Here is a 9,610-nt window from a genome sequence, read left to right on the forward strand (position 1 = left end):
ACTGGTAACCCCATTCGTCGTCATCCGACGTAACTCGGAGTGACAACGAAAGGGAACGTCTACGGTTACGTATGTAACCCTCGTTCCCTGAGTAGGGAACGGAGACGTTACGTCTGCCTGCCACTTTCCGCTGTACCGCGGGGATCGCCTGAGCTCAGTCTTGGCTCCTCAGCGAAGAAACATATCTGCTTGCTGCCGGCTTCCTCCTTTTATACCCACGAGGTGGGGTGGAGTTACGCCATGCAAATTCCGCAGACCCATGGCATTTCTTTGCCATTGGCTCGTTTTGTAATACTCGAAGTTGATAGGCTTTCTAAGCGAAACCCCATTCGTCGTCATCCGACGTAACGTCTCCGTTCCCTACTCAGGGAACGAGGGTTACATAGGTAACCGTAGACGATTTCAGGAGGGACAGAAAAAAAACCTCCACAACAAAGGGGGAGTTATTGTTTAATCACGATAATAATTTCATATGCATTTATTGCACAATATATTACCTTAAGATTTTATATATATATATTCTTTATCTTTTCTGCATTTCATCCCTTCTCTAGCTTGCTTCCTTGTAATAAACCCTTTGTTCTATTGTAAATTCTATGTAACATTGTTGGCTCTGTGACACATTGCATGTTATTTTCTAGAAGATCATCATGCTGATGGCCTGCTGCACCCCCTGTCCAAGACAACCTCCACGGCTATGAACTCGACTAGTAAGCAAAACTCAAACATACTGTTCAATAGTTGTGGGTCTGTAGGATTTATAATTTTGAATGAAGTCTCACACTTTAAATTCATTAACCCCAGTTTTTTTCACTGACATTGTCCTTGAGAAGCCTGTAGGCTAAATAATCAGCTAAATAATAGGCAGCAAATATAATGTTATAATGGTCATAGTTATAATAATTCATTTAACTATTATGATAACAGGATATCATGGTCATTGGTATATAGTATATATATATATATATATATTTTTTTTTTTTTCTCTAGGTGTGTTTTTAACTATGTTGGCCAATGAGACAGACACCATACTGTCCAACTCAAAGGTATTTTATATGTATTTTTTACTGATAAATACTGAAATTCTTTTTACTTTCAAAAGCTGAATTCAGGGGGTCGACAACTTTAGGCACGCAAGTTATTTTTCACAGATATCTGTCCAGTTTACTCATGGCTCATACTCTTAGCCTTTTAAAATGTTTGAATGTATATCCGCAATACAATATCAGGGGGTAAAAATATCATTAGAGTTTTTAAAGTTATGGCTATGCTCTTGTTACCAGATGAGATATCATTTGACCCTGTGATTCTTCAGGACAAGATCTTGATGCCATCCACACTCAGTACATGACGAAGGTGAGTTTCACAATAGCTGCCACTATCACAAATCAAGAGACAGAACACAACAGGCCTTCATCCATATGAACTCACACATATGTAGGGATGGGTACCGAAACCCCGTATTAAACATTAAATGGGCCCTGGGGCCAAATTAAGGAAGACCGCAGTATCGATAAGCTCAGATGTTATCGGTTCTGCTGACGGTACTGAAGAAATTACACACACTATTTATTATAGACATTGTCTTGCAAATTCTGTGAGGATTAGGAGGGGTGTTTTAAACAGTCTTCATACAAGTGTTTTTCGAGCTGGTTGTTTGTAATTTTGTAAGAGTAGGGAGATGCTGTACCTCAGTGAAGACTTTTTACATTCGATAATTCAATTTCCGTACCTGATAAGTTAGATTTTCCTAAAAAACATCATGCACTGCTTATTTCAATTGTATTTTTCTTCTATTGAATTTATCCATGCTTGTAATTTGTTTATAATTTTCAATGCAGATTCACTCCTCTAAATAAATAATCTCTTGAAATTTGTTTTTATATCGCAATATATATAGCAGCAGATAAACAAAATATTTTATGTAAGGTTTTCAATATTGTGCAGCCCTAATATTGAGCATTTAACCTAACCCTAATTTTAAATTGAACCTGGAATGATAATTTGTGATACCAGATGAGATTTTGAACTGTACTATGTTTGTATTGCAGGTTTTCTGGGATCCACAGCGGAAGGCATCAAGGCGTGAGATGTTGGCCTGGACAGAAGTACCTGTACACCACACCGACCTCTGCTTTTGCACGGATGGCTGATTACTACCATGTTCTGTATAGGTTTTATTATAGCAAAACTGAGCACCTGTGACAGTGGAATCTGTAGGTGTAAAGTAGTCAGACATCAGTACATGTAAAGTCACAGAGAGAAAGTTTTTTTTTTTTTTATAGAAGTTTCAAACTTTTTTCTCTTTCAAAAAAACCCCGCAAGTTACAGCTTTTCAAATTCTTCATTGGAGGTGCACAAATACTTTTCTTTTTTTCAAATCACAAAGTAAGAAATGTATGCTGACATTTAAGGCGCGGCCACACAGGGGGTTTGAGCATATGTGACTGTGAATAAAACGGGAAACGGTGACCACATGAGAATAGCCAAACAGTATAGATGATTCACAAATTTATACACCAAGAAATGTGCATAATTTGCCAAAATGTTACTGTTTATCAACAAAAATATGACCCTGTGAGTTTGGTAATTTGAAGAATAGGATTTGTGCACCTGCAATGAAGAATTTAAAAAGGTGTAACTGATGTGTTGTGTTTGTGAGAGAGAAAGGAAAGAAAAAGAGGTTTGCAACACATAAAACATTTTCTCGAAGACTTGAAATCTACAAATTGCACTGTTATAGGAACTCTGTTTTGCTTCAATAATACTAGATATAATACAGTGTCAATCTTATGAACTACTATTTATTTTGTATAAAATAATTTACAGTACCGGTCAAAAGTTTGGAAACATTACTATTTTTCATACTTTTTGGAAGAAGTCTATTCTGCTCATCAAGCTAGCATTTATTTGACAAAAAACAGTAATATTGTGAAATATTATCATAATGTAAAACGTCCCGGGTTACGTATGTAACCCTAGTTCCCCGAAGGGACGGACGCTGCGTGTAATCGCAGTGGGAACGCCCCCCAGCGTAGCGCGTCTGAAGCATGAATGAAATCAGTCAATGGAGCGTCACAGCGGGTGACGTCACCGACCAGGAAGCTATAAATATCCCCTGAATACACAAGCCACCAGCTTCTAATGTTACTGAAGCAAGCGATCCAAGGGGATGCCGAGAGTATGGCAGGACACGCAGCGTCCGTACCTTCGGGGAACTAGGGTTACATACGTAACCCGGGACGTTCCCCTTCAGGGACTACCGCTGCGTGTAATCGCAGTGGGAACGCAATACCCACATCCCCATACGACCAAATCCCCGTCTTGTGTCATAAGGAGACACAAGCCGACGAGAGAACCTGAGCCCCGGGAGTGGAGCTAAGGTCAAGGGAATAAAATCTGACGAAAGTGTGCGGTGAGGACCAGCCTGCCGCATCACAAACGTCCTGAAGAGAAGCTCTTGAAAGAAGAGCTGTAGAAGCAGCCATACTCCGGGTGGAATGAGCCCTTACAGCCAAAGGTGAAGGCTGATGGGCCGAACCGTAAGCAAGCGAGATGGCCTCGACCACCCACTTGCTCATCCTTTGCTTAGATGCTGGACACCCCTTCTTAGGTGACCCAAAACAGACAAACAATTGTTCTGATTTCCTCCACAGGGCAGCTCTGTGGACATACGCATCTAAAGCCCTAACAGGACACAGCAAATTAAGTTTCTCCTGGTCTGACGTCAAAAAAGGCGGAGGACAGAAAGCCTGCAGAACTATAGGTCTAACCGAAGTGGTTGGTACCTTAGGAACATACCCTGGTCTCGGACAGAGAAAAGCTTTTACCATACCAGGAGCAAATTCCAGGCACGAGGGAGCCACCGAAAGTGCTTGAATATCTCCAATTCTTTTTAGAGACGAGATAGCAAGAAGAAGGATAGTCTTTAGTGTAAGGAACTTTTCCGGCTCGAAAGGAGCTAGGGAGAGACCTTCCAAGACGATGGCCAGATCCCAAGCTGGTACCCTCGTGCGGACTGCAGGCCTCAGCCTCAAGGCGCCACGAAGGAAGCGAGATACAAGTGGGTGTCTCCCGAGAGAACCTCCACTCGAAGGGTCGTGGTAAGCAGCTAAGGCCGCCACATACACCTTCAGTGTGGAGTGAGATAACCCTGTGGAGAGCCGGTCCTGCAGGAAATCCAGCACTGTACCAACCGGGCAGTTAACTGGGTCCTGCTGGCGCTCTCCACACCAAGAGGTGAAAAGTTTCCACCTCGCGGCATATAACTTCCTTGTGGCGGGAGCTCTGGATTGGAGGATGGTCTCAACGACCTCAGTCGAGAGACCAGAATCTATGAGCTGGGCCCCCTCAGAGGCCAAGCCCACAGCCTCCATAGTTCTGGGCGGGGGTGAAAGATCGACCCACTCGCCTGAGAGAGTAGATCTCTCCTGATCGGTATCTCTAGGGGAGAGCCCGTCCCGGCGAACCCTCTCCAGAACTCCCGGGAGCAGAGCGATCGGGGGAAAAGCGTACAGACATGACCTCGGCCACGGATGTACCATCGCGTCCAACCCAAGTGGGGCTGGCAGGCTGAGAGAGAACCACAGTGGACAATGTGATGTCTCTCTGGAAGCAAATAGATCTACCTCGGCACGACCGAAATGTTCCCATAGGAGCTCCACCACCTCGGGGTGAAGACTCCATTCCCCGGGCCTCGGCCCCTGCCTCGACAGGATGTCTGCCCCCTGATTTAAGTACCCTGGGAGATAAATAGCTCTCAAAGAAAGAATTCTCCCCTGGGACCATAGGAGAATCTGACGTGCCAGTTTGTAAAGTGGGCGAGAACGCAGACCCCCCTGATGGTTGATATAAGAGACCACCGATGTGTTGTCTGTTCGAACAAGAACATGGTGGCCCCTTAGGTCTGGGAGGAAGTGTTTCAGAGCCTGAAACACTGCCAACATCTCTAGACAATTTATGTGCCATAGACGGTGATGGTCCCCCCACAGACCCCGAGCTGAGCAACCACTCATGATCGCCCCCCACCCCGTGAGAGAGGCATCTGTCGTTAGCATAACGCGACGACAAGGAGCTCCCAACACCGGGCCTTGGGACAGAAACCGAGGATCTTTCCACATAACCAGGGCGCGAAGACATCGTCGCGAACTCATGATCATGCGAAACGGATTTCCCCTCGGGGAGAATCCCCTGGTTCTGAGCCACCACTGTAACGGTCTCATGTGCAGGAGGCCAAAAGGTATCACGTTGGACGCAGCTGCCATGAGACCTAACAGTCTCTGGAACTGTTTTACAGTGGACGACTGGCCTAGCTTGACCTGATCTACTGCGGCGAGAATCGAAGCAACACGAGCAGGTGACAACTGTGCCTGCATCGTCGTCGAATCCCACACTACACCGAGAAAAGTGGTTCTCTGTAATGGAGAAAGAACACTCTTCTTGGCGTTAAGCCTCAACCCCAACCTCTTGATGTGAGCAAGAACGACATCTCGGTGCCGAACCGCCTGCTGTTCTGATTGAGCTAGAATTAACCAATCGTCTATATAGTTCAGAATACGAATGCCCTGCAGCCTAAGCGGGGCTATAGCTGCATCCATACACTTCGTGAACGTGCGGGGTGACAGTGCTAGGCCAAACGGAAGAACCCGATATTGGTACGCTTCGCCCCCGAAAGCGAACCTCAGGAACTTCCTGTGTTGAGGGAGGATGGATACATGGAAGTAGGCGTCCTTTAGGTCTATCGTGACAAACCAGTCCTCGGATCTGATTTGTGACACGATCTGTTTGAGAGTGAGCATCTTGAATTTGAGCTTCCCTACAGTGCGATTTAAGAGACGCAGATCTAGAATGGGACGCAGCCCTCCATCTTTTTTCGGAACGATGAAGTACCGGCTGTAGTATCCTAACTCCCTGCTGGGCGGAGGAACCCGTTCTATAGCCCCTTTGTGCAGCAGAGTTTCTACCTCCTGTTCTAATACCAGAGCCTGCTCGGGGCCCACCACCGTGGGCAGAACCCCTCTGAACCGAGGTGGACGCGTTCTGAACTGAATAGCGTACCCGTTCTTTATAATATTCAGGACCCACTGAGAAACATTGGGAAGCATTTCCCATTCCGCCAGGAACTCTACTAAGGGAACCAGCCTCTCGAGGCTGGCCTCTGGATGAACATCCCGAGTGACAGACACAGCGCCCTGTAACATACTGGCAGGAAACAGCTGGTCTGAGCACTCCACAACCCTCCTCGGAGGGGGCGAGCGTCCCTCGGGAAATCGCTCGCCGAGTCTCTCTACGCCCTGTATAGGCAGGGTTAGTAGAACAGAACCCTGAGGGCATCGAGAAAGACAGGGCGCCGTGTTTTTGAGCGGCGAACTCAAGTCTTTCCCGATGGGGACCACCCTCAGAGTCCTGACGTTCAGCCCGTCAGGACTTTTTCGACGCGGCCTTCCTGGCGACAATGACTGACCTCAGATCAGTCCTGCCCCGAGAAGGCCGCGCCGGAGAGCGCCCCGCCTCGTCCCTCCAGTTTGTCTGCGGGGGGGCACGAGACGCGACACTCCGCTTCTGCTGTGCTCTTTTAGAAGATGAACTCGACGGCTGGGACTGCCCTCGCTCAGCAGCCCCAGTGACGCGCACTTTGAGAGGGATAAACTTATGAAAAGCAGCCGCCTGTTTTTTCTCTTCCTGGAACCTCTCAGTGACAGAGTGAAGAGCGTCACCGAAGAGGCCCGCAGGCGAAACAGGAGCATTTAATAGGAGAGATTTATCTTTTTCTTTCATAGAGGTTTAACTCAACCATAAATGCCTTTCTGTGGCCACCATGGCTGCCATAGACCGGCCAACAGATTTAGCTGTTTCCCTGGTGGCCCGGAGAGTGAGATCAGCAGTCTGCCTGAGCTCATTGATCATATCTGCCGAAATTTCTCCCCCCTCACACACATCTTTGAGCAGGTCAGCCTGATAAGCCTGCATAATGGCCATTGTATGCAAACATGCAGCCGCCTGCCCAGCCGCCGAGTAAGCCTTCCCCACCAGCACAGAAGTATTTTTCAGTGGTCTAGAAGGAAGAGCCGGTGCTTTAAGCGAAGATGCCGAGGCAGGAGAGAGATAGCTCGCGAGCGTCTCCTCCGCCTTCGGCATCGTCACATATCCAGCAGACTTTGCACAAAAAATATTACCATAAGCATTGGATTGATTGGTATATATTCTGCTCGAAACCGGTCTAACCCAGGTCTTTGAAACCTCAGCATGAAGGTCTGGGAAGAATGGTAAGCACCGGCGAGAAGGCTGAGGACGTGCAGAGAGAAATCTATCATCTAGTTTGCTTTTATTTCTAGATTCTTGTTTATCAGTTGGCCATTCAATACTGAGTTTTTCAACAGCCCGAGATAACACATCCATTAAACCTTCTTCAGCAGTATAATGAAGTGAGCTAGTTTCCTCTGATGCCAAACTTTCGACATCCAGATCCTCAGAACTGGATAAGTAACTGGCAGAAGTAACCGCCGCAGCACGTGCTTCCAGAGCCGGGTGAGAGGCACTGGATCCCACCGGAGAAAGCTGAGATAGGGCGGGGCCCGTCTCAGCGTCGCCGGTGAGATCCATCTGCGAACCCCAAGTCAAGCGCCGCCGCTCTGCCTCAACAGAAGCGGGACCCGAGCCCTGGGGAGCTCGCAACAAACCACTCTCCTCAAAGAGCGATCGCCGCGAGCGCAGAGTTCTCAAAGGAAAACGCTCGCAATGCTCACAATCGACTCCCTCGAGAGCCGACTGGGCATGCTGAACTCCCAAACAAGCTACACATAACTCGTGAGAATCCCTACCCGTGATGTAACGTGTACAGGGGGGAACACACTTTCTATACTGCTCGCTCATTTTGGTTTTTTTATATATATATATATATATAGTGAAAACTCCTGACAAAATCAGACAAACACAATCGAAAGATATCAGACACACACAGAGCGCTGCTGAAGTAACAGAAGCTGGTGGCTTGTGTATTCAGGGGATATTTATAGCTTCCTGGTCGGTGACGTCACCCGCTGTGACGCTCCATTGACTGATTTCATTCATGCTTCAGACGCGCTACGCTGGGGGGCGTTCCCACTGCGATTACACGCAGCGGTAGTCCCTGAAGGGGAACAGCTGTTGTGTGTTATAATGTTTCTCTTTTCTATGTGAATATATAGTAGTGTAATTTATTCCTGTGTATAATATTATATCATATAACACTGAAGACTGGATTAATGATGCTGAAAATTCAGCTTTGCATCACAGGATTAAATTATATTTTAAAGTATATTAAAATAGAAAACCATTATTTTACATTTTAATTATATTAATATAAAACCTTCTTCATTTAAATGTTTATAAACCTGTTTGCACACTGTTTTTGCTGTTGTTTGTGCTTTGTTCTATAGTAAATGAACTGAATTAACCAAATACCGAGTCTGTATCTTTCGTATGTCGTTGAAAAGTCTCCAAAATAGTTTTGGGCAAATGAGGACAAGTTAAATTAGACCACTGTATGTCCGCCTATATTATATTAATTAAAAACTAAAATGACCAACTGGTTACCAACACACGACTGTTGATCCACGACGTTGCCACAACGTCGCAGTTACTTACTGACAACGTTACAAAGTTACGTCGTGACAACGAATCCAGGAATTTCACTTTTCCGGTTGCCACGACATAACTAGTTACGTTGCCACGACGAAAGTTTGGTCACCAGATTACGTTGCAGTTATGTAACAGTCACGTATTTTTGTTAGCTGGGTATCTGCGACGTTGTTGGTTATTTTATAACCTTAGGAGGACGTACTGACGACGTTGTGGTTTGGTCATATGATGGTAATGAAATTACGGGCATGCAACGTTGTAGTGACGTTGCCAGTAAGTCATAAAATTACCAATTAATTACGATTAGAGTACGTATCTGAGACGTTGTTGGTTATCTTATAACCTTAGGAGGACGTACTGACGACGTTGTGGGTTGGTCATATGATGATAATGAAATTACGAGCATGCGACGTTGTAGTTACGTTGTCAATTGGTAAAGTCATGACGTGACCAAAAAGTACGAATACATTATGTAACTGTTACGTCGTGTGTTAGCTGGGTATCTCCTTCAAATAAAAATCAAAGAAATCAAATAAACTTGAAAAAAGTATTGTTTTTCGCATCCAAAAACAAGGAAAATCAGAACTGTCCTACCATTAGATGGTCTCAAAGTGTAACAGGTACATAAAGTGTACTGTTAAATGTATGTATTGTTTGTTATAATTTACACAAAAAGGTTTATTTTCATATATATCTGATATACTTGTCTGAGAATAAGGGTGTTTTCCTTTAATTGCTGTGACGTCATTGTGAGCCTGCAAGTTTCCGGTTTTGTCTCCACCTCTTCCTCTTAGCATTGTTAATGCACTGAGGAGGTGAGTTATTTTTGGCTCGTGTTAATCTTAATTAATCTTTACTTTAATAGTTGGTTTTATGTTTATATTTTCACTACAATGTATGTGTATTGTGTTACTTTACTTACCTATATGGTTATTTTGGTGATTTTATCCTAATTCAGTTATATTTTTGACTTTGATCCGTATATGTGGAG

The 9,610-nt window shown here is 45.1% G+C and overlaps 1 long non-coding RNA gene across 1 annotated transcript; it reads left to right on the forward strand.

Moving 5' to 3' along the window:
• The first annotated feature begins 534 nt into the window (after positions 1–534).
• On the forward strand, positions 535–2,256 carry LOC143724256 (uncharacterized). Its single transcript, XR_013197295.1, has 4 exons — positions 535–710; positions 991–1,046; positions 1,284–1,356; positions 2,052–2,256. It is a non-coding gene; the product is annotated as an uncharacterized LOC143724256 (long non-coding RNA).
• The last annotated feature ends 7,354 nt before the right edge of the window (positions 2,257–9,610 follow it).

The sequence above is a fragment of the Siphateles boraxobius genome, unplaced genomic scaffold (genome assembly GCF_051911475.1).
Source record: "Siphateles boraxobius isolate OS27281-9 unplaced genomic scaffold, OSU_SipBor_1 70, whole genome shotgun sequence".
In the NCBI taxonomy this organism is placed as follows: domain Eukaryota; kingdom Metazoa; phylum Chordata; class Actinopteri; order Cypriniformes; family Leuciscidae; genus Siphateles; species Siphateles boraxobius.